The following is a 27,266-nucleotide window of genomic DNA, read 5'->3' on the forward strand; positions in this document are numbered from 1 at the left end:
TGGTACAAACTCAATGGGCCAAATGGCCTCCTTCTGCACTTTTGGGATTCGATAACCCTGTGTCAAAGCTCAGGAGGGGGAGACCTACACTGGATGGGCTACAGGTGTTCAAGAAGATTCTTCACCACCTCCACTAATTGAAGAAATTTAGGCATAGGCTGACAAATACTGGCCTTCCCAATGGTGCTGCATCCCATTACTGAATAAAAATAAATAAATAAAGATGCACAGCCATTGCTATAACAGTGAATGTATTGAAAACCTTTGGTGATACTTTTCCACTTGCACATTTTTATCTTCCTTTATGATTGTTCTTTAAACTTTGGAACGAGGGTGTTGTGTGGGTGATGTCACAGATATAGACATGGGCAGTCTGTGTGCGGGAGAGAACTTGATGTTTCAAACTCAGTTCTGGGCTCATTGCAATGCTGTGATCAGTATGGTCCAGCCTGAGGCAGTGACTATAGAGGAGAATAGGTACCCAGAACAAATAAGAAGAGTTAGAACCTCTACTAACTTCTGAGCAGCTATTATAAAGGCCCTGTCTACACCCCACACTATCCCACTCTTCCCTCCCCCACCCAACTACAGGATAGCTCCACACCATCGGCCCCCTCAGGGGACTGCCCCATCTCCTGAATAACTCCCCTGTGTAACTCCCCTCATCCTCCAACTATACCTCCCATGGCATTCCTCATCCCACTCCCAGTGGGATTAACCTGACACAATACTCACCTCCTCCACGTCCCCCGACCCCCCCCCCCACCCCGTCTCACCCCGCCCTGTCAATTGCAGGCCTGACCCATCCCACACCTCCAACCCAGCAAGCCCTTCCTGTCTACCCCCACACCTAAGGAATCACCCCCTGATTTCCAACCTGCACCCCCAAGGCAAGGGCTGTAAAAAAAAGTGTGTGTGTGTCCTTCTTCAATTCACCTCTCCTGCACTTTGACCCCAAGCCCCAGGGGCTGCTACCCTGATTGGATCTCACCCAGCCGGAGACAGGAGGTTGGGCAAGGCAGGCTTGTAAGAAATTTCATATCGGTAATTGGGCAATCCAATGCTAATTTCCACTCCAACAAAGTTATGCCCAATAACCAGACTGATTCCTGGAATGGCAGGACTGACATATGAAGAGAGAATGGATCGGCTGGACTTGTACTCACTGGAATTTAGAAGAATGAGAGGGGATCTCATAGAAACATATAAAATCCTGATGAGACAGGGCAGGCTCGATGAGGGAAGAATGTCCCCAATATTGGGGAAGTCCAGAACTGGGGTCACGGCCTAAGAATAAGGGGTAAGCCATTTAGGACTGAGATGAGGAAGAACTTCTTCACTCAGAGAGTTGCGAACCTGTGAAATTCTCTACCACAGAAAGCTGTTGGGGTCAGCTTGTTAGAGGTGTCCAAGAGGGAGCTGGACGTGGCCTTGTGGCTAAAGGGATCAAGGGGTATGGAGAGAAAGCAGGAGTGGGATAATGAAAGTGCATGATCAGCCATGATCACATTGAATGGTGGTGCAGGCTTGAAGGGCCAAATGGCCCACTCCTGCACCTATTTTCTATGTTTCTATGTAAATGTTGAGGGTCCAGAGCTTATGGCTGAAGATGATAGATGTGGTTTAATCAGTGTCTATCCGGCGGAAACTGTGGCTGAACCAAGACTGGGAATTGAGGAAGCAGTCTGAAGTTTACAGAGGAGATGGAGGGTTAAGACTCATGGTGGGGAGATAGAGCTGTATGTTGTCAGCATTTGAATGTCTCCTGACAATTCAAATGCACCATATCTACCGCATTCTCATTATAGCTGGTTTTGCCGAAAGCAACTTGCATTCTTAAATCTGTATTGGTCGTGTTCATTAAACTTCTGAAAGAAAATTTATTCTTCTAAACTCTCTTCATTCTTTTGGTCATGCACATTGAGATATGGCTACAATTATTGGGATTATGGATATAAACTGGATATGTGGGTAGATTCAGATTGCTTCTAATTTCTATGTTTCTATGTAACCCTTGAGGTCTCATGGAATGCATCTAATTGTCCCATTCTGAGTTAAAGTTTATTTATTAAAGTTAATTTATTAGTCACAAATAAGGCTTACATTAACACTGCAATGACGTTACTGTGAAATTCCCCTAGTCGCCACAGTCCGGCGCCTGTTAGGTCAATGCACCTAACCAGTACGTCTTTCAGATTGTGGGAAGTAACCAGAGCACCCTGAGGAAACCCACGCAGACATGGGGAGAATGTGCAAACTCCACACAGACAGTGACGCAAGCCAGGAATCGACCCCAGATCCCTGACGCTGTGAAGCAACAGTGCTAACCACTGTGCCATGTGCCACCGTACCACCAGTAAGAAAAGCCATTGATCTCTGCTGCCCTGCTCTAATGCAAAATCATCAGTTATGAGACCAGTTTGATTGTCCCATTGTGTACCTCTGACCCAACCACCCAGTCTGTCTCATTTCTCCACCAATTCAACTTGAGCTTCCACCTTATTCAACTTACACAGAAGAGATGCACCCTTTGGGAATAATCACATTTCATTCGGGTGTAAAACAGGCATGAGTTCAATTTATCGAAGTTTGGCCATGAAGTAGATTTTCATCCTCAACAGCAATGACCTCTCAGACAGCGCCTTCAAAACCCACAACCACTATCACATAGAAGGATAAGGACAGCAGATTCCTGGGAGCACCACCACCTGGAATTTGCCCTCCAAGCACTCACAATCCTGACTTGGAAATATATCGGCCATTCCTTCGCTGTCACTGGGTCAACATCCTGGAATTCTCTCCCTGACCGCACAGTGGGGTGTACCGACACCAAGTTGCTCAAGAAGGCAGATCACTACCACCTTCTCAAGGGTGTTCAGAGATGGGCAATAAATGCTGACCTCAGTAGCAAAGCCCACATCCCTAGAATGAATAAGAAACATTTATACAGTGGGGTGATCTTAAGCCCAAGCTCGCATCCATGAGAATGGCGGCGAAGGCTGTGGATTTGGCGAAACCCCGGAAGTTGTGCCCATATTTGGTGTGGACCTGCTTTAAATACAGTGTTTTGAAGAGGAACAGTGGAGTCCATTCCCACATCCCGCTCAATATTTGTCCCTCAATCAACTTCATGAAGGATAAACTGGCCAATCAGTATCTCACAGCAGCTTGTGGCATCTTGCTGTGATTTTTATTTTTTTTCCTTTGATTTTGGTTTATCATCGTCACATGTATTAGTATACAGTGAAAAGTATTACTTCTTGCGTGCTATACAGAGAAAGCATACCATTCATAGAAAAGGAAAGGAGAGAGTGCAGAATGTAGTGTTACAGTCATAGCTCGAGTATCATCGCTAGACTCCTGTCTGTCTGGATCTTTCGCATCCTGGTAGAAGGAATCTGGTGCAATGCAAAACTTTCACTGAATTTAACAGAACAGAAAGAGGCCATTGTATCTGTGCTGGTTCTTTGAAAGAGCAATCCAATTCACCTTACATTCTTGTGCTTCTCCATAGCCCTTCAATTGTTTACTTTTAAATTTGATTTGATTTATTATTGTCACATATATTAGTACGCAGTGAAAAATATTATTTCTTGCACGCTATGCAGACAAAGCATACCATACATAGAGAAGGAAATGACAGAGTGCAGAATGTAGTGTTACAGTCATAGCTAGGCTATCGAGAAAGATCAACTTAATGCAAGGTAAGTCCATTCAAAAGTCTGGTGGCAGCAGTGAAGAAGCTGTTCTTGAGTCAGTTGGTACGTGACCTCGGACTTTTGTGTCTTTTCTCGACGGAAGAAGGTGGAAGAGAGTATGTCCAGGGTGCGTGGGGTCCTCGATTATGCTGGCTGCTTTGTGCGCAATTGAGCTGCTGTGATTTCCTGTCACCACACTTAAGAAGTACTTTATTAGCAGCAAAGAAATAGTGGATGTGCTAAGGCCACGAAAGTTTCTTTAAGTTCCTTCTCCTCAACAAGCCAGAGGTCAATAATATTCATTTTAAACAAGATTGCTTTTTCTGATTACTTGTACAATCTTCCGCACAGCTGAGCGTCTGTTCTATGCTGAAGCAAGTATCTGTTAAAGGTTTAAACTGCAACGCTAACTCTGGTCAATCATTTTCATTGATGGTATTTTGGTTTTGCATTGAACTCATAAGCGTGTCATTTCAACCATGCTGTTCTTCACCTGAACTTTTCCAACCAGCTGCCTTTAATATTCTCTCAACATCTTTGTCACTTATAATGTCCCAACTGATCGGCAACCTGAGGGAAGTGGAAACCATTCTTAAAAAGCAATACAACAGTCAGAAAATATTCTTCCAAGTTCCAAGAATATCGAAATTGCCATCACAACAGGTCATTGAAAATGCCTGACAAATTCATGCTTCCACCTTCAAAATAATGTTCCGTTTAATCCTGAAGTTTGGATAAAGACCTCCTCATGCTTAGGCCCAGAAACTGGGTTAGTTTTCTGTTGGCTTCATTAGCTGCATAACTCACTGAAAATCAGCCAAGCTGGCATAATGGGATTCAAGTGCAAATTATTGGGCATAAATTGAGTTTCAATTACCTTTCAATGCTAGTTTGAAAAGACATGGGGTGGGACTTTACAGCCTCACTCGAGCGGGACCGGAAATTCCCGCCCAAGGTCAACAGACATTACCGTCATCCTTGCCCACTCCGATTCCATAGCTACTACTTTTCCCAAAGGATTATGAATCTGTGGAATTTGCTACCCCAAAGCACGGTGCTGGGACAGTGAATAAATTTAAGGAAGACTGAGACAGATGTTTCATTGGTTATGGGTTGAAGGGTTATGAGGAGAAGGCAGGAAAAAGGGGATGAGGAGCATATCAGCCATGATCGAATGGTGGAGCAGACTCGATGGGCCAAATGGCCTAATTCTGCTCCTATATCTCATGAACTCACGAACTTTATTTTGGATAATGTCATTGTCATATTTCTTATGTACGGGAAAACAAGCTGCTGGGGGTGGAGGGTTGGGCGGGGGGGAGGTCGATGTATGTATGATTGTAATTTTGATAAATGGACGAAGAAACAAGGTGCCTACAGGAATTTAAACAAACAATAAGAAGTAGTTTTGCTATGGTAATGAACAAAGAGAATTGGACAAATTCTGGTCAGAACTTTCAACCAGGATCATACATCAGACAATAATAGGGATAGTTTTGAATGGACCGGTTCAGTTCAAAGGTTGTAAAAAAAAGTGTAAATGAGCAATATAAAGCTCGGATATGTTTACTTTTTTGAAAAATCCTGAGAGATAAAATAAAGAAATGGATTTAATCAATTCTGACAACAAAGCACTTTTAAAGAGATTGGATAAGATAATGGAGAGATAAAATGGAAAGAACACATTTGAGGAAATACTGAAACACACGTGAGGTTAGCACTGCTGCCTCACAGCGCTAGGCACCAGGGTTCGATTCCCGGCTTAGGTCATTCTCTGTGTGGAGTTTGCATGTTCTCCCCATGCCTGCGTGAGTTTCCTCTGGGTGCTCCAGTTTCCTCCCACAGTTTGAAAGATGTGCTGGTTAGGTGGATTGACCCAGACAGGTGCTGAACTGTGGCAATTAGGGGAATTTCACAGTAACTTCATTGCAGTGTTAATTTAAGCCTTACTTGTGACTAATAAATAAACTTTAACTTTCAGTGGTAGATGCTCAGATTGCCCAGTAGACAGCAGCATAGCTCATTAGAACTCGCAGAAAACAATGTGAGCAAAGCCCGACCTGGGAGAACCAGCTGTTGTCAGTTTTGGAGGGCACCTCAAGAGAAAACACTGGAAAGTACTGGAAGTCTATAGATTTCAAAATCTATAAGGATAGTTATGAACAGAAAAGGAGTAGATTCACTCTGAGGGTAAAGTTAAGATCTTTTGGAACTGTCATAAAGCATTGCTTTCTGTATGAAATCATTTTTGGTGTTTGCATGTCATTTTTTTTTTGTTCATTTTATAATAAACATTTATTTTACTCTAAATTCATTACAAGTTGTTGGGGGCATTATTTTCTGAGTTCAGAATCCATCCTCATACTATACAAATTGCAAAACAAAAATGTTTTGGCAGCTGTTCCAAGTTTCCTTCGTGGTTTTGGGCAGCTCAGCATGTACCTTCAGCCTTTCCACAATGTATCAGGTTTTCACTGGTTTAGGGAGGCTGTGTATTCTCTGGAATAAAGGTACTAGTTTGCAAAGTTTAAAAGTCTTTACATGTTAAAGATATTGAGTTACTGGGATACTAACTGATATACACAAAAGGTACTGGTATATGGTTCTGCTTAGTAATTTTCAGTGACTTAAAATCAGATTACTCAGAGGTAAAGGATGAGATGCTTAATAAAATACTTACTATTTTATAATAATACCAGTTTCTGCTGATTGCACAAAGCTGTGTTTTACTATTAGCGTTTAAATGCACAAAGGAATATTTTTTTAAATGGAAAATAAATAAATGTTTTATTACAAACATTACAGACATCATGGAAGATGTTGCCTTCGAAGTTAGCCAAATAAGTTTGAATGGAAACTTGAAGCGTAACATCACTTTGGAAAACCGATGCAATTTCAAGCACAATTTGTATTTGTATTTTCGGTTGTGGCCAGAGTGAAAGTATCATTGCTAATTCTGTGCGAATCCTATGATTTGCAAACTTGAAGCTTTCCATATTCTGCATGGTCTGGGCTTAGCTGCCAACTTTCCTTTCCACCCGAACTGTGATCGATTGTGCTAAAAGTCTTCATTGCCCCTGTGAAAATCAGTTTGGTTACACCCTGTCAATCTCAGTTGGCCTGAATTCCCTTGTAAAAGACAGCCTGTGTGCCTCAAACCACGGTTTCCAGCAGACCACTTTCATGACCAAATGGCTTTTTTTTTGATTCATTTAACCTTTCTTTTGAAAAATTATTCCCAGGTTAAGGCCATCGCTCATTGCCTCTGAGAATATGGCAGTGACAAACCTGCTTCTTGAACTGACACTGGTGGCTTGTTACAAATTGTTTGGTCGCAGTTGTGACTTTATTCTTTTTGCTACACGTGCTAAAATTCATTGAAAAGAATATGCATTAAATGAAACACAGGTAAATGCACGTCACATGTCCATAGATTTTCTTGGCAAAGACGAGAAAGTGCACATGTATCATACAATTAGAATATTGAATTGCCCTCCCTCAGAATAGATACAGGTGACATTCCTTGCTTCTGACAGGAGTGCCTAGAGACAAGCAGTGAGGAAAGGCATGGATAGAAAAGAGGAGTGGTTGTGTGGCCGAATGGTCTATGGTGCTGGATTAAGGCTCCAGTCTCTTTGGAGGTTTAAAGTCTTATATACTTTAAGTTTAAAGTCTATTAGTGTCACAAGTAGGCTTACATTAACACTGCAATGAAGTTACTGTGAAAATCCCTCAGTCACCTCTCTCTGGCACCTGTTCGGGGACACTGAGGGAGAATTTAGCACAGCTAATACACCTAACCAGTCTGTCTTTTTGACTGTGGAAGGAAACTGGAGCACCCGGAGGAAACCCACACAGACACAGGGAGAGTTCCACACAGACAGTGACCCAAACTGGGAATTGAACCCAGGTCCCTGCCACTGTGAGCAGCAGTGCTAACCACTGTGCCATCGTGCCACTCATACACGTGTTTACGAAGGTGTGGATACAAATCCCACCACTGCCATAGAGAAGCATTTTTGGATGGCATGGTGGCACTGCTGCCTCACACGCCTGGGACCCAAGTTCAATTCTGGCCTTAAGTGACTGTCTGTGTGGAGTTTGCACATTCTCCCAGTGTCCACATGGATTTCCTCCAGGTGCTCCGGTTCCTTCCACAGTCCAAAGATGTGCGGGTTAGGTGGCTTGGTCATGATAAATTGCCCCTTAGTGTCGCAAAATGTGTAGGTTAGGGGAATTCACGAGGTACATAAATGGGGTTAAGAGGATAGGACCTGGGTAAGATACTTTGTCAGAGAGTCAGCACAGACTTGATGGGCTGAATGGCCTCCTTCTGCACTGTCAGGATTCGATGGGGGAAAGGAAATGACCAGACAGCGGAAAAGGGAGTCCGCAGGAAGGAAAACACATCAGTCAACCTTGGACCAACGTTATTCTGCCACTCGCAAATCAACCTCTACAGCTAGAGCAATGTTCAATCTGGAAGTGACGTGGATCATTGGCGCAGTCCATTGTCTCCAGTGACAAATCGATGCCATTAAACAAAAAGAAACTGTTGAGAACATAGAATCAACAACAGAGTCTGATCCACAATTATTATTAAATGCTCAAAAATGAGATTAGCCACATAAGGATTCCTAATTAGCCCCATGTAGCATGTGGTTCACCTGTTGGGATGAAGCGCTGAGTTTGTGTAGCAATATAGGGAGCATTGCATTATGACATGACATCATAGAGGATCTGCTGGGGACAAAGTGATGCTAAATACTAGAACTATATTGCAATGGTGGCATATCTCTACTGGTGCCTGGGTTCATCCGCGCCAGCCAAGCATCTATACTTCCTTACTTTTCTTCACCCTCCCACTATAGCAAGGTTTTACCCCAGGATCCACAGCTGAGGTTGAGGCAGCCTGCTGGCTTGTGTGAGGAGCAGATTAATGACTGGGGAGCCAAGAGGAATGGGGTAAAGGGGGGAGGGGAGAGGAGCACATGAGTGGTGTTGGCAACCCGTGAGGTGGCTGGGTGAGAGACCACCGGCAGGGTCAGAAGGGAGTGTGAAGGGAGTGTGAAGGGGTGCAGTGGGAGCCTCGAGGGAGGTAGGCTTACCTTGGCTGTGCGAAGAAGGTTATTTATCTTCTTGGGGCACTGTTGCCCCATCCTCTTCTGTAGTGAGCTGGCACTGACCAGGGCTGCTGCAGACTACCAGACGATGGTGCTGACCTTGCTGGAAGGACGTCAGCACAGCGATGGATAGGGGACATCTGACCCCTGCTACACATGATCCAAGAGTCTGGTCAGAGCTCCCTCGGAGGATTTTGGCCTTCCCCCGACTGGATCTCATTTGATTTGATTTGAAATATTATTATCACATGTATTAACATACAGTGAAAAGAATTGTTTCTTGCGCGCTATACAGACAAAACATACCATTCATAGAGAAGGAAAGGAGAGAGTGCAGAATGTAGTGTTACAGTCATAGCTAGGTTGTAGAGAAAGATCAACTTAATACAAGGTAGGTCCATTCAAAAGTCTGACAGCAGCAGGGAAGAAGCTGTTCTTGAGTCAGTTGGTACATGACCTCAGACTTTTGTATCCTTTTCCTGAAGGAAGAAGGTGGGAGAGAGAATGTCCGGGGTGCGTGGGGTCCTTAATTATGCTGGCTGCTTTGCTGAGGCAGCGGCAAGTGTAGACAGTCAATGGATGGGAGGCTGGACCAAGTGCTGGGGAATGCTGAGGCGGACTTTATATGGAGCTCCCAAATTATTGCGGAATTGAAGTTGTCCCAGGGTGAGCGAATCAGCGGCAGGCTACCACAAATGCGGCGTAATTCAAGTTGGGATAAAAAGTTCGTTAGGGAGGCTGAACATTCTGTGAGATTTCTCGCCTGAGGCACCTGTGGGTTTCATATCGGCTTTCTCATTGGAACCGAGACTTGGACAAATTCTGGTAAGATGCCACCCAACATTTCAAAAATATTTTGTTAGCTGCAAAGCACAATGGAACATCCGGAGACTGAAAGATATGAGATAAATGAAAAGCTTTCTTTCCTTTTGTCCTTTTGCAATGTTGGATGTGGAATAAATATTGATGAGAACACCAAGGCTCCAGTTCCTCTTTGATTTTTTTTGACTTGATTTGATTTGATTTATTATTGTCGCATCTATTAACATACAGTGAAAAGTATTGTTTCTTGTGCGCTACACAGACAAAGCATACCATTCATAGAGAAGGAAAGGAGAGAGTGCAGAATGTAGTGTTACAGTCACAGCTAGGGTGTAGAGAAAGATCAACTTAATGCAAGGTAGATCCATTCAAAAGTCTGACAGCAGCAGGGAAGAAACTGTTCTTGAGTCTGTTGGTACATGACCTCAGACTTTTGTATCTTTTTCCCGAGGGAAGAAGGTGGAAGAGAGAATGTCCGGGGTGCGTGGGATCCTAAATTATTCTGGCTGCTTTGCTGAGGCAGCGGAAAGTGTAGACAGAGTCAATGGATGGGAGGCTGATTTGAGTAATGGATTGGGTACATTCACAACCTTCTGTCGATCCTTGCAGTCTTGGGCAGAGCAGGAGCTATACCAAGCTGTGATGCAACCAGAAAGAATGCTTTCAATGGTGCATCTGTAAATGTTGGTGAGAGTCGTAACTGACATGCCAAATTTCCTCAGTCTTCTGAGAAAGTAGAGGCTTTGATGGGCTTTCTTAACTATAGTGTCGGCATGGGGGGACCAGGACAGATTGTTGGTGATAATGTTGGAATAATGCAGTGAAATCTTTCATATCTGCCTCAGAGAGCGATGCTTTAATGGTTTAACATCTCATTCGAAAGACACTACCCTCCAATAAAGTAGCACTTCCTCTGAACTGTGCTCAGAGCATCAGCCTGAACTTCTACCGTAGCTATGAGGAAAGGTGGGATAGGTTGAGGTTATTCTCCATGAAATGAAGAAGGCTGAGGGGTGACTTGATAGAGGTGTACAAAATTATGAGGGGAAGAGATAGAGTGGACAGGGTAAACTTGTGTCCCTTGGTGGAGAATTCTAGAGTAAGAGTTTTAACAACACCAGGTTAAAGTCCAACAGGTTTATTTGGTAGCAAATGCAATTAGCTTTCGGAGCGCTGCTCCTTCATCAGATGGAGTGGAAATCTGCTCTCAAACAGGGCACAGAGACACAAAATCAAGTTACAGAATACTGATTAGAATGCGAATCTCTACAACCAACCAGATCTTAAAGATACAGACAATGTGAGTGGAGGGAGCATTAAGCACAGGTTAAAGAGATGTGTATTGTCTCCAGACAGGACAGCCAGTGAGATTCTGCAAGTGTAACTGGGGCGATCAGTAAGTTTGCGGACTACACAAAATTGGCAGGACTTGCAGATAGTGAGGAGCATTGTCAGAAGCTACAGAAGGATATAGATAGGCTGGAAATTTGGGCAAAGAAATGGCAGATGGAGTTCAATCCTGATAAATGCGAAGTGATGCATTTTGGTAGAAATAATGTAGGGAGGAGCTATACGATAAATGGCAGAACCATAAAGGGTGTAGATACGCAGAGGGACCTGGGTGTGCAAGTCCACAGATCCTTGAAGGTGACGTCACAGGTGGAGAAGGTGGTGAAGAAGGCATATGGCATGCTTGCCTTTATAGGACGGGGCATAGAGTATAAAAGTTGGGGTCTGATGTTGCAGATGTATAGAACGTTGGTTCGGCTGCATTTGGAATACTGCGTCCAGTTCTGGTCGCCACACTACCAGAAGGACGTGGAGGCTTTGGAGAGAGTACAGAGGAGGTTTACCAGGATATTGCCTGGTATGGAGGGGCTTAGTTATGAGGAGAGATTGGGTAAACTGGGGTTGTTCTCCCTGGAAAGACGGAGGATGAGGGGAGACTTAATAGAGGTGTATAAAATTATGAAAGGCATAGATAGGGTGAACGGTGGGAAGCCTTTCCCCAGGTCGGTGGTGACGTTCACGAGGGGTCATAGGTTCAAGGTGAAGGTGGGGAGGTTTAACACAGATATCAGAAGGACATATTTTACACAGAGGGTTGTGGGGGCCTGGAATGCGCTGCCAGGCAAGGTGGTGGAGGCGGACACACTGGGAACGTTTAAGACTTATCTAGATAGCCATATGAACGGAGTGGGAATGGAGGGATACAAAAGAATGGTCTAGTTTGGACCAGGGAGCGGCATGGGCTTGGAGGGCCGAAGGGCCTGTTCCTGTGCTGTATTGTTCTTTGTTCTTTGTTTGTTCCAGGAGGCAAGCTGTAGGGGTTACTGATAGTGTGACATAAACCCAACATCCCGGTTTAGGCCGTCCTCATGTGTGCGGAACTTGGCTATCAGTTTCTGCTCAGTGACTCTGCGCTGTCGTGTGTCGTGAAGGCCGCCTTGGAGAATGCTTACCCGAAGATCAGAGGCTGAATGCCCGTGACCGCTGAAGTGCTCCCCACAGGAAGAGAACAGTCTTGCCTGGTGATTGTCGAGCGGTGTTCATTCATCCGTTGTCGTAGCGTCTGTATGGTTTCCCCAATGTACCATGCCTCGGGACATCTAGAATTCTAGAACCAGGGGACACAGGTTCAAGACAAGTGGCAGCAGATGTAGAGGGGGCATGAGGAAGAACTTTTTTTATGCAGAGGGTGATGGGTGTCAGAAATTCGCTGCCCGAGTTGGTGGTGGAGGCAGAGACCCTAAACTCTTTTAAAAAGTACATGGATTCCACATCTCAAGTGCTTTAAACTACCGGAGTATAGGGCTGTGGGTTGGGTGCGGGAAGGTGGGATTAGAAAGGAAACCTTAGTGTCCTCAGGCTGGCATGGACAAGGTGGCTGAATTGCCTCCTGCTGTGCTGTAACCTCTTATGGTTCGATGACTTTCCCTTGCTGAGTGAACAAGTTAACACCACAGTTACAATGGCGTAAAAATAACTTGACACCAATGCATTAAATTTTCAGACAATGATACCTTTATATATTATCAGGGCAGCAGTTAGAAATACTGGTATTAATAAAATGCACCACGCTCTGTGCAAATTTAGCAGTGCTGTAAATAGTGTTTTATCAAACCAAAGTTAAATTGATGGATTTAAGAATGCCATGCAAACAATATAATATTTTTCCACTATCACCCCTAGCAATATTTTTCCGCCTCCAACAGTGAAGTACAAAATCCAATTCATTTGTTTTATAAGAACATAAGAGCTCAGAGCAGGAGTAGGCCAATTGGCCCCTCGAGCCTGCTCCATCATTCAATAAGATCATGGCTGATCTTTTCATGGACTCGGCTGCACCTACCCACCTGCTCACCATAACCCTGAATTCCTTTACTGTTCAAAAATCTGTCTTTGCCTTAAAAATGAGGTAGCCTCAACTGCTTCACTGGGCAGGGAATTCCACAGATTCACAACCCTTTGGGTGAAAAAATTCCTCCTCAGCTCAATCCCAAATCCCCTTATTTTGAGGCTATGCCTCCGAGTTCTAGTTTCACCCGCCTGTGGAAACAACCTCCCTGCTTCAATCTTTCCCTTCGCGACGTGATTCAAGTTGGGGTCAAAAATTTGTTAAGGAGGCTTGACATTCCGTGAGATTTCCCGCCTCCGGCACCTGTGGGATTCGTATCACCTTTCTCCCTGGAAATGAGACTTGGATGAATTCTGGACAGCCTGCACTGACTCTCTGACAAAGTATCTTACCCAGATCCTGTCCTCTTAACCCCATTTATGTACCTCATGAATTCCCCTAACCTACACATCTTGCGACACGAAGGGGCAATTTATCACAACCAATCCACTGAACCCGCACATCTTTCGGACCGGGGGGGGAGGAAACTGGAGCACCTGATGAAAACCCACGCAGACATGGGGAGAATGTGCAAACTCCACACAGACAGTCACTCAAGGGAAATCTATTCCCTTCATAATTTTATGTTTGTATAAAATCTTCCCCCCATCATTCTTCTAAATTCCCATGAGTATCGTCCCAGTCGACTCAGTTTATTTATGCAGGCATCTGTTTTCTGCCTAAATGCTGACATGTTTATTGTTGTTGCAGCTGGTGCATAAGATTTAAAAAATGTCTGTGTACATCATTCTGCTGATCATTCCTTATTATGAACTGTTTGGATTTGCTATACCATGTGGCGTATCTGTCGACTCAAGGTACAGATGGAAAAATGCTGATGGGTCCACTTGAAATTTTCTTTCTCTGAATTAATTTTGTTGGAACATATATTGTAAGTTCTGTTGCCAGGATTTGGAGTGGAATTCACTCCCTGAGTCATCTCAAATGGAATCAAAATTCTACAGTGATTTATGTTAAGTCTTCTGCTTTTTAACGACATAATCCTCATTTGAATCAACACCATTATTTCTCCCATTCAGGGAAGATTCATCTGTCTTATGCGATTTAACTTTAAACAGCTACAAAGCGGAAACACTGTCCTTATTAAAAGTTATTTCTTACGGGTAATCTCCCTTGATACATTCTAAAGGTCCCATGAGATTTAGTGCTTGTGTTTTGAATGTGATGAGTTTGTCTCATGTTATGAATATGCAATTTTTGTGATTCATCTGTTTTAGGAATAGAACTTTTAGTTTGGGGGTTGAATGTATTTTGTAATGTAAGGTAAAGGAAAGCTCCTGCTTTGAGAAGCCGGTAAACATGCCGAAGATGGTTCACATTTATTTAAAGGGGTTAGAATTAGATGTGGGAAAACAATAAGAAATGGGTGCTTCTCTCTTAACATTGTTTTAAGCTTTATATATTAGTGTCACAAGTAGGCTTACATGAACACTGCAATTAAGTTATTGTGAAAATGCCCCAGTCGCCACATTCCTGCATCTCTTCGGGTACACTGAGGGAGAATTTAGCATGGCCAATGCAACTACCCAACACATCTTTTCGACTGCAAGAGGAAACCCATGTAGACATGGGGAGAACATGCAGACTCCGCACAGACAGTGACCCAGGCTGGGAATCGAATCCGGATGCCTGGAGTGTGAGGCAGCAGTGCAAACTACTCTGCCACCATGCCACCCATTATAACGGAGCCAGTGAATGTAATAGGTTTGCAGTTGTCCCCATTAATGATATAAAGTATTCACATAGTCCCAGAATTAAAGCAATATTCTTGATAAAGTAGATAAAGTGAATTAGCTTAGGCTTCTCTCTAGAAATACGTTAAACTGGGAAGTGCTCTTTTGCCTTGGATTTGTTTCTGTTGAGATTTCTCACAGAAAGGTAGTTGAATTCAGCCTGGAAACAGTTTTGTGACAATCATCAAGAGAAGTGAGCCAGAAGCTGAGGGATATCAGGATTCAAAGGTTCTGATGTGAAGTCACTGAGCTGGATTGAGAGTAGGGTCCATACTTGAACTGGGCAAGTGCACAATTGTGAAGAGTTGAAGAAGAATTGGAGGGTTGCCTAGCTAGGTATGAGGACCCCAGTAAATCTGATACCTTGGAGAATAACCGGAACACTGAGGAGAATTAAAGTGAATTCCTGAGAACTGTGGCACACCTTTGTTTGATTCCAGGAGAAGTGAAGGAACCATTGAAACCCTATAGAGTATAATGGAACTCTAGGGTGGAAAAAAAAAGAATGAGGAGAATACAATTGAGATTTCTATCTCTAAAATATGTATTTACAAAATATTGGGTGGGATTGGCAGGCCGTGCATGCCCCAAGACCAGAAATTCCCGCTGGAAGGTCAAACAGATCTTTGAATGGTCCACCAGATTTTCTGTATCACCCATCATGATTCCCGTGGCAGACGAGATGGAAGAAATTTGGCCATTGTGTTAATTTGATAATATTTACTTTGTTTAACCCTTATACAGTAAAGCAGTTTGTTTAAATCATGAAATTCTGTTGCATGGTCTTCTCAGTTAATAGCAGGAAACTTGAATTTATTTTTAAAGGTTATTTGTCTCTAACAATATATAAAATCTCCTGCCTCCAAAAGCAAGATGAATTTGAAGAACATCAGAATTCTACTTCACTTTAATAAATTGTTGCATCTATTTTTATTTTTATGTATAATTGCTGCAAAGTGAATTTATCTTTGTAAAACATGGTTTTACTTTGGAGTTCTATGTAGTTTTGTCTGTCACATAAGTCATTGGATCATCACACCTGGTGATGGCTTCAAAGCATCTCGATGGGGATCCATGCATACTGGATTATGTTTGATGTGTACATTCATGGTAACTTGCTGTGTTTCTCAACTGCCTTTCTCAAACCCTCCAGACTGTTCAACATCCAGCCCTGGGTGGCTCACGATTCCCTCCAGTTCAACACTGCGAAGACTGAATCAACTGTCTTTATCCCCAGGAAAAGATTGCTACCCCATATCCAATGCCCTTTCAGATAACATCTTAAATTGAATCAGGTTGCACATAACTTCATGAGGTGAGCTTCTGACGTGATATCTTCTCCCTCACAAATACCACCCCCAAAATATTATTGGTCTCTGCTCCTGTCACTGCTAATCTGCTTAAGCCCTTAAACATGTCTTTGGCACCTTCACATGGTCCTCCCCCTTCTATAAATTTCAGTTCAGGCCAAGAAAGAATTATATTTTGCACCAACTTCTTTCCACTCATCATCCATGGATCTCACAGATTAACATTGGTTCCCAGTCCTCCGCTTCTTCCAATTTAACATTTTGTCCTTGTAGCCCTGTGTGGTCTCATCATGTTTCTATAGTTTTTCTTTATTCATCTGTGGGACATGGGCGTCGTTAGCTGGCCAGCATTTATTGCACACCCCTCGTTGCATGAGGGCAGTTGAAAGTCAACCATATTATCATGGCTCTAGAGTCACAGGTAAGGGTGGCAGATTTCCTTCCTTAAAGGACATTAGTGAACGAGATGGTTTTTTCTGACAATAAACAATGGTTTCATGGTCATCAGTAGATTCATAATTCCAGATATTTAAAATTTCAGATCTATAGTATTTGCATGCTACAACTTTTGAGAACCCTTCATTTCTTCAACTCTAATCTCTCTGTATTCCCCAATCTCTTCACCCCACAACTGAGGGCTACTTGGGTGCTCTGCACTAGAATTCCTTTGATAAAATTGTACCCTCCAGCTCACTCTCATCCTTTCAAATCCAACACTTTGACAAGCCTTTAACACCTCCCCAGATCCCTGATTTTAGCTTGACTGACTATGTTTCAGAAGTGCCTTAATGCATTTTTACTGCATAAAGGAGCTATCTAAATGCAAACTATTGTTGTTACTGAATCGTCAGTGCAGGAAACTGGTGAAAGGAATGTGGCACATACTGGTGGAAGGGTGAAAATATCTAAAAATAAAAAAAATCTTAATTCAACTGCTAAGAGAATTATTCACTTCTCCCTTATTTCAAAAGCAAGCAGCGAGCAGTGTGGATATAAATATTTCTGAAAAGGACAACAAACCTCGAGTGAGATTAATACAGTCACATCCCTCCCATGATCACCTTAAGGTAGAATGACTAATGTTCTGTAATCAAATTCAGTTGTATCTTGCAAATATCAGGATCCAGTGAACAGCATTGAGATGAATGAGAAGCTGATAAGAATTTTTTATCCATTACATTTTTATATTAAAACATTGGTTCTTGGTCAAGCCATAGCTCAATTATAAATTTCTCATCTCTGTCTTCAAATCTTCATCCCTTACTGTCTCTGTAATCTCTTCCAACACAACTATAGTAGCATCGTGGTATTGTCATTAGACTAGTAATTCAAAAATCCTGGGGTCACAGGTTCAAATCCCACCAAGGCAGATGGTGAAATTTAAATTCAATAAAAATCTGGAATTATGGCCCAAACTCTATTACCTCGCCCGCCCCGGGATCAGCGTGGGGGAGGCGCCCAGAATGGAAATCTCCGTTGGCCTTGGGTGAGATTTTACCATCTCGCCTGAGTGAGGCTGTGAAATCCTATCCTATGAGTCCGCTGCCTCACAGCGCCAGGGACCCGGGTTCATTTCCGGCCTCGGGTCACTGTTTGTTTGTGTAGAGTTTGCACATTCTCCCCGTGTCTGCGTGGGTTTCCTCCGGGTACTCCGGTTTCCTCCTACAGTCCAAAGATGTGCGGGTTAGGCGGATTGGCCATGCTAAATTGCCCCTTAGTGTGGGCCTAGGTAAGATGTTGAGTTGGTGCAGACTCGATGGGCTGGATACCCTCCTTCTGCACTGTCCAGGTTCTGTGATGCATTTAAGAATCTGAGCATATAACCCCAAAGAAAATATTCATATGGAAGGTTTAATTCAGACCTAGAGATGATATATTTCTCTAGCTGGCTATTTAATTAACTCTGAACATTTTAGCATCATATTTGAAAAAGTTGTTTATAGTCAACTTTCCCATTTTCCTATCTAATATGATGTAGCTATTTCCTCAGTGCAGCTTCTAATACTCTCATCCCTGGATGGAAAGATGGAATTCAGCTCTGCAAAATCTCTTTCATTTTGATTGTTGACCTGGTATATCCATGTTCACACAGAGGCCGATGGATTTACTGAGAGCAGCAGAGAGTAAATTCTGCAGGTTTTTGCAGGTAGATTGTTAAAGTTAATAGAGGCAGTGCAGTTCCAGACTTCATCCAAATTCTATTTTTTTGTTGCAGTTTATAGCTGATAGTCTGGTCAGGAATCAGAGCTACAATTCATTTTCGAGCAGGTACAGCGACGGCTCAAGGCCCTTCCAGCCTCTACACTGAATTCAACGATTTCAGGTCATAGTCAATTCTTCTACTTTGCCTAATGGCAGATGCTGGCAATGATTCCGCTGCCCGTGGATGGGAGTTTCCCATCCACGGGCAGCGGGAGTTTCCCATCCAAACTAGAACTAGGGGGCATAGCCTCAAAATAATGGGAAGCAGATTTACGACTGAGTTGAGGAGGAACTTCTTCACACAAAGGGTCGTGAATCTGTGGAATTCCCTGCCCAGTGAAGCAGTTGAGGCTACCTCATTAAATGTTTTTAAGGCAAGGATAGATAAATTTTTGAACAGTAAAGGAATTAAGGGTTATGGTGAGCGGGCGGGTAAGTGGAGCTGAGCCCACAAAAGATCAGCCATGATCTTATTGAATGGCGGAGCAGGCTCGAAGGGCCAGGTGGCCTACTCCTGTTCCTAATTCTAATGTTCTAATGTTCCTTCCCCTCCACGGTATGTTTTATGGTGACGTGAGGCAGCATGCCCTTCGCTGGCAGCGAGAGGGATCTTATGATCTACACCATGGTCAATGTGGCTTCCCATTGAGCGCACCCCTCACCACTGGAAACCCATGACGGGGGGGGGTAGTCTGTCGGTGGGACCAGAAGATCCCGCCCGCATAAACTGCAGTAAGATTTTGGTGTTTCTCTCCACAGATGCTGTCAGACCTGATGAGTACTTCTAGCATTTTCTGTTTTTGTTTCGTAATCCTGCTGTTATCATTTATACCTCCCATAGGACCCCATCTGCCTCTTCAACTATCCAATTGATTGATTGATTGATTGGACATGCTAAATTAACCCTAGTTTGATTTTCTTGATTAATAAGGGGATCAGGGGTTCTGGGGAAAAGGCAGGAGAATGGGGATGAGAAAAATATCAGCCATGATTGAATGGTGGAGCAGACTCGATGGGTCGAGTGGCCTAATTCTGCTCCTATCCCTTATGGTCTGACGGTCTTATAGTGTCAGGGGATTAGCAGGGTAAATATGTGGAGTTACAGGAATAGAGCCTGGGTGGGATTGTAGTTGGTGCAGGCTCGATGGGCTGAATGGCCACGTTTTGCACTATAGGAATTCTATGATTCTAATTACCACTCATTTTCCCTCCTCCCTTTATCATTTAACCTCCCCTGCTTGCCACCCTGTCACAGACCTTCCCTTGTATCCCTCTCTTCATTCCCTGCTTTCTCTGCCTTTCTGCTTCATTCTAAACTGTTAAATTTCTTAACTTCTCCTGGTTCTGAAGAAAGATTATTAACCTGAAACATTGGGCTGAATTTTAACTCTCTGACCCGCACACAGTTCAGGACACATGCGAGGACAAGGGGGAATCTAAAGATTTCAGCACTGCATTTTTCTGCGTTTTTTTAATACATTGTATTTGCATCTAATTTCCGGATTTCCTGACCAGTTCGAATAAGCGGTTGTGATGATAACCTGTTGCAGTCAACGGCAGCTCAGCTAGTTAAAGGGACCTTGCTGGGATGATACTTGAAGCATTGTAGAGGTGTTCAGACAGAAGGAGTAAAGGAGGCACATAGCCAGCCTGACAGCTGCACAGGAGGAGTTGCTGGAACTAACCCAAGTCTTGGCACATCTGGCTTTTGGACACAGAGAGATGGAAGTCTCCCACTTGTGACAGAGTTAAATATCGCACAGCCACACAGCATTTAACAGAGATTATCAGTCTATTTGCCAGCAAAGCCTTTCTGCTGTATTAGTTTCGGGGACCCCATGCAAAATGGCTATAATTTTTCACAATGGACCACATATAGTTAATATTTTTATTATTATTTCAACTACTTAACATGAAATCTACTACAAGTGTTCAAAAACAAAACATGGAGGTACCTTCAACACCATACACATGAGCCTTTGTGAAGTGCACCCTGGTTTGATATCCTGTTTGCATTGCTGTTATTGTTGAAAATTCAGTCGATTTCAGTAAATTGCATGATATTACATCAACACAATTTTGACCAGCACAAACACCACGGCCAAGTGGTCTCCATCAGTGTCATAATTTTACTATGTGGTTAGTGTTGTGTATTTTCAACGTTTGACTTTTCTCAAATTGATGCAGTGACAACACTAGTTTCTAAGTGTGCGGAAAATGTATTTACTGGTGCTTTAAGAAAACGATGAGTCTAACATTGCACACATCTTAATACAATTGAAGCTGACCTCAGAGGATAAATCTTAACCATGTGCTTTAGTGTAAAATGGAAAATAGCACATTGGCAGCCAGTTTGACATCTCTCCACTTTTAAGTCCATGGGCATGAAAATGGGGAAAGTTGTAAGTCTAACTGTAGACTCATTGTCAAATGTTTTACATTATCGCACAAAGCCAAGATTACCTCCTCTCCCTGCGTCGTAGCTGACACTCCATTACCAGTTGAGTGCTTCCCTGTCAATCACAGATCTACAGTGGATTGATTCGAAGCAGTTGCCTTCAGATTGAAGCATCTGTTTTACTGACACATGCTAAGGTTCTGCTCTAACTGCTCTCGGGGATGGGGTGGGGGGGGGCGGGTGGATTCACATTAGTGAGCTGTGGGTGGTGCCTGGTTGCATTTGAATGCTGTGCATTCCCTGTTTGATATTAATAGATATAATGGGGATAAGCAGAGTGAAATTCAGTAGATCCTAACGTCTATCCTCTTTGGATGAGCAGTCTCTCACAATCTCAAGTGACAATCTCAAGTAAGGTAAAAACTGGGCAATCGTGTTGACTGCCCCTATAAGGGCAGAAGAGGTTCACCTAACCTAGTGGACCACTGGGACTGTGTGTGGGTAATCACCCCAGGAGGTGGAGTCCTCTCTTAGGCAGAAGGAGATTGTCATCGACTTCAGGAAGCGTAGTGGAGGAGGACATGCCCCTGTCTACATCAACGGGGACAAAGTAGAAAGGGTCAAGAGCTTCAAGTTTTTAGGTGTCCAGATCACCAACAACCTGTCCTACTCCCCCCATGCCGACACTATCTTTAAGAAAGCCTACCAACTTCCTCAGAAGACTAAGGAAATTTGGCACGTCAGCTACGACTCTCACCAACTTTTACAGATGCACCATCGAAAGCATTCTTTCTGGTTGTATCACAGCTTGGTATGTCTCCTGCTCTGTCCAAGACCGCAAGGAACTACAAAAGGTCATGAATGTAGCCCAATCCATCACGCTCACTAGCCTCTCATCCATTGACTTTGCCTACACTTCTCACTGCCTCGGCAAAGCAGCCAACATAATTAAGGATCCCACTCATCCCTGACATTCTCTCATCCACCTTCTTCCGTCGGGAAAAAGATACAAAAGTCTGAGGTCACGTACCAACCGAATCAAGAACAGCTTCTTCCCTGCTGCTGTCAGACCTTTGAACGGACTTACCTAAAAGAGGTTCAACTTCGTACCAAGTGCTGTCTATGTCTATTCTAAGGAATGAGTGGACCCTACAGGTCAGGTACCAACCGACTCAAGAACAGCTTCTTCCCTGCTGCCATCAGACTTTTGAATGGACCTACCTTGCATTAAGTTGATCTTTCTCTACACCCTAGCTATGACTGTAACACTACATTCTGCACTCTCTCATTTCCTTCTCTATGAATGGTATGCTTTGTCTGTATAGCATGCAAGAAACAATACTTTTCACCCTATAATTTTACATGTGACAATAATAAATCAAATTAAATCAAAATGAAATCTCATCAAATCAAATAAAGTTGCGATTGAATCTGCTTCAGGCAGATTATTCGAGATCACAACACCCTGCTGTGTTAAAAATTAAACCTCCTCATCCCCATGGCTTTTGTTGCCAATTACCTCAAATCTGGGCACTCTGGCCACTGGCTCACTTGCCAGTGGAAGAAGCTTCTCCTCATTTACCCCTCCAAAGATACAAGGTTAAATAGTTTGAGATCGGAGACAGGAATATTCCTTGCCCTCTAAAGCCAATTCGAGGGCAAACATATATCAAAATATCCAGCAGACCCAAAAGCCATTTGTAAACTAGAGTTTGCACCTCACAGCAACAACAACTTATATTTATATACCATTTTGATTGTAGCAATACATCTGTAGGAGCTTCACAGCAGATTATCAAGCAGAATTTGACACTGAACCAAAAAGTGGCATGAGACCAAATGGACGAAGAGGTAAATTTTGAGGAGAAACTTTCCGGAGCTAAGAGGCCGAGAGAGTGAGTCTCAGAGCTTCGGGCTCAGACAGATGATGGCTGCCACAGGTGGAGTGATGCAAATCAGCACTGAGCAAGGGGGAGGAATTGGAAGTTAACTCCGCACAGTATCAAACTGATTTGGTGCAAGATCCTTCCCCCAGGTCCAGGTTTATTTCTAGAATTGCATTGTTGACTGAAATTCATTCCCATGTTACACTTGCAGTATAAATGTCTCAAGTAACAGCTAAACCTCTTGCGCACAATGATTTACTTTATGGTACCTGGTGTTCGAGAGCCAATTGCGGTGCTCATGTGTAGAGTTCCTCCACATTGACTAGCCTTTTATTTTGTTTTATTGTGCCTCTTTAGAGAATCATTGGGAGTTAGCTGCTATTCATTTATCTTTGTCAGCTTCTACCAGTAGGAAATCTCAAGCTGGACTTTAAAAATGAGGATCCCTGAAAAATTAAACCAAGCAAACAAGTCATTGATTCTCTGAATACAATGTAAATGTCAAACCATAATGGGGATTAGGTCATACAAAGAGCCCGGTCACTGGGCTTGAAGTGTAAAAAGAGCTGAAGCCAGGAGTAATTCTTCACACCCCAGTTATTCTGACTATCAATCTTCCCCCTGATGGTGTTGCCATCTGGAACTGTGTCCTTTGTACACAGTAGCTCAAATGCAGAATTAAACACCATGTTCTGTATCACACCATTTGTTCTACAATCACAATTTCAACACCTTAGTGAGCATTAATCCGAATTGTGAGACAAAGTTCATAAGATATAGGAGCAGAATTCTGCCATTTGTCCCATAAAGTCTGCTCCGCCATTCAATCATGGCTGATATGCTCCTTATCCCCATTTCCCTGCCTTCTCCCCATAACCCTCCAACCCATTACTGATTAAAAATCTGCCTAACTCCTCCTTAAATTTACTCACTGTTCCAGCATCCACCGCACTTTGAGGTGGCGAATTCCACAGATTCACAACCCTTTGGGAGAAGTAATTTCTCCTCAACTCTGTTTTAAATTTGCTACCCCTTATCCTATGATCATGACCTCTTGTCCTGGACTGCCCCATCAGCGGAAGCATTCGCTCCATGTCTACTTTATCCATAGCTTTTATCATCTTGTGTACCTCAATTTGACCTCCCCTCATTCTTCTAAAAATGGACTCAATGACAAGTTGGTGCTCACAGTGTGAAGCAAAGTTGGGTATAAAGATTTTTGGGACGCCCTGAGATATTAAGAACAGAAGAAATAGGGGCAGGTGTAGGTCATCCGTCACTGTGAGCCAGCTCCACCATTCAATAAGATCACAACTGATCCAATTATGGCCTTAACTCCACTTTCCTGTCTTCTCCCTATAACCCATAACACCCTTGTCGATCAAAAATCTGTCCAACTCATCTTTGAATATGTTCAATGATCCAGCCTCCACTGCTCTCTGGAGTAGAGGAATCCAAAGACAAATGGCCCTCTGAAGAAGAAATTCCTCCTCAATTCCATTCTAAATGGAAGAACTGCCACCCCCTAGTTCTCGATTCCCCTACAAGGGGAAACATCCCTCTGCATCGACTCTGTCAAAACCTCTCCGAATCTTGCATATCATTTTTCTAAACTTGATGGAGTACAGGCCTAACTTGTCCATCCTTTCCTCATAGTCTTCATCCCAGGCATCAATCTAGTTTTGATGGATGCTGCAGAATGCAGTCCGATCTTTCCTTAGTTTAGTGGTAAAAGGTCAAAGCGGAAAATAAACTCAGCTCGTATAAAACCTGTTGAAAATTTATACCTGGTTAAAATTAAAACAAAACCTGATGATTGAAAGGAATGAGTTAATCCCTCAACCCTTCTCAACCATTCCAGATATCGCCAACAGCCAGAGGCCATTGAACAATTCCTTGTGGATGCATCAACTGTGCATCTCTCAATTCCACATTGAATGTGGGCAAGACATGCATGTTCAGCCTCCAGAAAATGCTGGAAAGTCAACAGGTCTCACAACATCTGTGAGGAGAGAATAGAGCCAACGTTTCGAGTCGAGATGATCCTTCGTCAGAGCTGAGAGCAAAGAAAATCAGCTGAGATTTATGCTATGAGGGTTGAGGGAAGGAGGTTGGAATGGGACAAGGGCAGTGTAAATGAGGATACAGAAGGCTGAAAAAGATGCTAAAAGTGTCCATTCCGTGATCAGAATGTGTGAATGGCAGAACAGAGGTAGAGATGGTTTAGGACTGCCTGAGGAATGTGGCAGTTGCCCTGAGCGGGGTGAGGGGGCTGAGGGGGCAAGAAGGAGAGATGGAATGGAGAAGTGGAAAAATAGAAGAGAAAAAAGGATGATAAAATGGATGTATGAGATGAAACAAAATGAAATAAAATAAATGGAAATGAGGTGAAGGTGGAGGAGCGGATTCATGCTCTGAAGTTGTTGAACTCAATGTTCAGTCCAAAAGGCTGTAAAGTGCCCAATCGGAAGATGAGGTGCTGTTCCTCAAGCCATTATTTCCAGGACTGTCAATGACCTCATCTCCTCCGAAGATCTTCCTCCACAGCCTCCAACTTCATAGTCTCCCAACACCGGACAGTCTGCTTCTGCCTCTTTCCCAAAATCCACAAACAGGACTGCCCTCGTAGGCCCATCATGTCAGCCTGTTCCTCCCCCACTGAATTCATTTCCTCCTATCTTGACTTAATTCTCTCCTTTTGTCCAGTTCCTTCCCACCTACATCTGCGATTTCTCTGATTCCCTATGCTATATCAACGATTCCTATTCCCCAGCCCAAACCGCCTCCTCTACACCATGGATGTCCAATCCCCCTACACCTTCATTCCCCATCAGGATGGCCTCGAAGCTCTTTGCTTCTTCCTCGAACAAATGTTGAACAATCCCCATCCACCATCACTCTCTTCCGTCTGACTGAACTGGTTCTCTCGCTCAGCAATTTCTCCTTTAACTCATCTCATTTCCTCCCACTAAAAGATGTGGCTATGGGCACCCATATAGGTCCCAGTTATGCCTGTCTCTTTATGGGTTGTGTGGAACATTGCCTGTTCCAGTCCTACTCCAGCCCCCTCCCACAACTCCTTTATCGGTACATCGACGAATATTTCGGTGCCGCTTCATGCTCTTGTCTGGACCTGGAAAAAATGTATCAATTTTGCTTCCAATTTCCACCCCTCTGTCACCTTCAAATGGTGTGGAGATGCCGGCGTTAGACTGGTGTAAGCACAGTAAGAAGTCTCACAACACCAGGTTAAAGTCCAACAGGTTTATTTGGTAGCACAAGCCACAAGCTTTCAGAGCGCTGTTTCTTTTGGAGCAGCGCTCCAAAAGGTTGTGGCTTGTGCTACCAAGTAAACCTGTTGGACTTTAACCTGGTGTTATGAGACTTCTTACTGTGCCTTCAAATGTTCCATCTCTACCACTTCTCTTCCCTTCCTTGACCTCTCTAAATCTATTTCCGGTGATAAACTGTCCACTGGTAGCCATTATAAGCCCATCGACTCCCACAACTCCCATTGCAGTTCACACTGTAGCTGGCTCCCGCTCCTTTATTTGTCTGACAGCAGGTAAAAGGCAGAGCAAGTGATCAAACTCAGTGATTGGACCATTGAAAGGAAGGTAGTAATCCTGAATTGTGCAGGATTCCCGAGCCACCGTGTCATTTGTGACCCATCTTTCCTCAACTTGTTCATGTGAATGTTTGGCATTTCACTCAGGTACGTCCAACACCTCACTTCCTCTTTTAATGTTAGCAAGCAACTCTCAAGGCATTTGTCCCAATACTTCTTAATTCATGAAAAGTGGAGCACTGAGCCATTAAATTGGTATCTCTGATCTTGACACATGTAGCTTATTTTTGTGGTTAGATTGTTCTGAACTCTGGAATCAGAGATTGAAAGGTGTGACACATGGATGATTCCAGACATCCAGGGAAAACTAATTTTAGTTTCATTGGCTCAAGTCAAATTAAAAGATGGACATGACACCTCGAGGTATCAACCCTTTAAATTGCACAGATGATTGGATTGTGCAGATGTGAGTAAGTCATTTTACTCGGGCTGCAGCTCCTAGAAAATTAATCGGCCTTAAAGATGATCGATTTATAAGATTTAATTCTTCTTCACAAAATAGAGAACAACATAGACACAAGTAATGATTAGCTGCTTAAAAACGAGAATGTAGAAGTGTTTGTTTGAGAGACTGACTGAAAGTTATATTGGTCGGAATAGACAGGGATTAATGAATAGCATAAAGAACAAGCATTCATGGAACACAACAAGTCATCCAATTTTTTGTTAGATAACTATTTTAAAGTTTCAGTATTGGGCCTTGGGGCATTCAGGGAGACATGTCACACAGCAATATGTTCTTCGAAGTTCTACCTGAGATTAATTACTCTCCTCAGGCAATGGAACACTTGGGGAGAGCATTGGACAGAGAAACTCGTAGATGTTCTGTCGCGTGAGCAAGCACACAGGATAGCGCCTTCTTAGCTCATAATTTCTTTGGATCAGTACTCCTCCTGCGTGTCTGTGGCATGCTTAGGCAAGTGTGTGCCTATCTTTGCGTGTGTGTGTTCGGTGTGTATATGAGTATGTGCATTGATATGTGCATGTGTGCGTATGGACTGTTCTGACATCTATCTTGGGGCCAGCATTTCTTGGGGAACCATCAGGC

Source organism: Mustelus asterias, chromosome 4, assembly GCF_964213995.1.
Source record: "Mustelus asterias chromosome 4, sMusAst1.hap1.1, whole genome shotgun sequence".
Classification (NCBI taxonomy): domain Eukaryota; kingdom Metazoa; phylum Chordata; class Chondrichthyes; order Carcharhiniformes; family Triakidae; genus Mustelus; species Mustelus asterias.